Source organism: Conger conger, chromosome 2, assembly GCF_963514075.1.
Source record: "Conger conger chromosome 2, fConCon1.1, whole genome shotgun sequence".
NCBI classification, from domain to species: domain Eukaryota; kingdom Metazoa; phylum Chordata; class Actinopteri; order Anguilliformes; family Congridae; genus Conger; species Conger conger.
The window spans coordinates 796211-796879 of NC_083761.1; positions in this window are offsets into that span (position 1 = coordinate 796211).

The window sequence follows — 669 nt, forward strand, 5'->3', positions numbered from 1 at the left end:
GCATCCACGTGCCTCAGACAATCGCTATTTCTCTGATTTCCTTATCGGAGCTTCCTGCTAGAAATGCCCACTGATCTGGAGGGGAAATTGTACAATGAAAGAGACCTGATATAAGGACTGTTTAAAAAGACTGTGCTTGGTTCATTGAGGTGACGATTATGGTTATTTTAATTAAATGAGAAATGTAACTACTAGTTGTATTATTGACAAATTCGTGGTATTTCACATATCACATCCAAGTCCAGAAAGATATTTGCTCTGATTTTCTAAGTCAATTCTGTAAATGTGTTTGTTTCTGTGTTCTGTGCGTTTTTTAAATGTGTGATTACTGCCAAACGCCAGTTCATCAACCTTTCAAAAGAGGGCATCTGACGACGGGAAATTAGCTAAGATCCAAAGATGAATATCAAAATTATTTAATACAAGGTAACTACATTTCCGGACATTTGTATTTGATTTGGCAAAATTCTCGACAAACGGTTTGATTTCATTCTTCAACTTTGTAACACTTAATTTGGGACTAAAGTTTTCTTTGCGCAACGCGAAACTGCGGCGTTAGTTCTGAAAGCCGCTTCATGAACGGTCCAAGCGCCTCCGTCAGAATCACTACCACGGATTGTTATGCTGAGTAATCCCCGCTGCCCCTCCCCTAGCTGGGCTGGGCTGCAC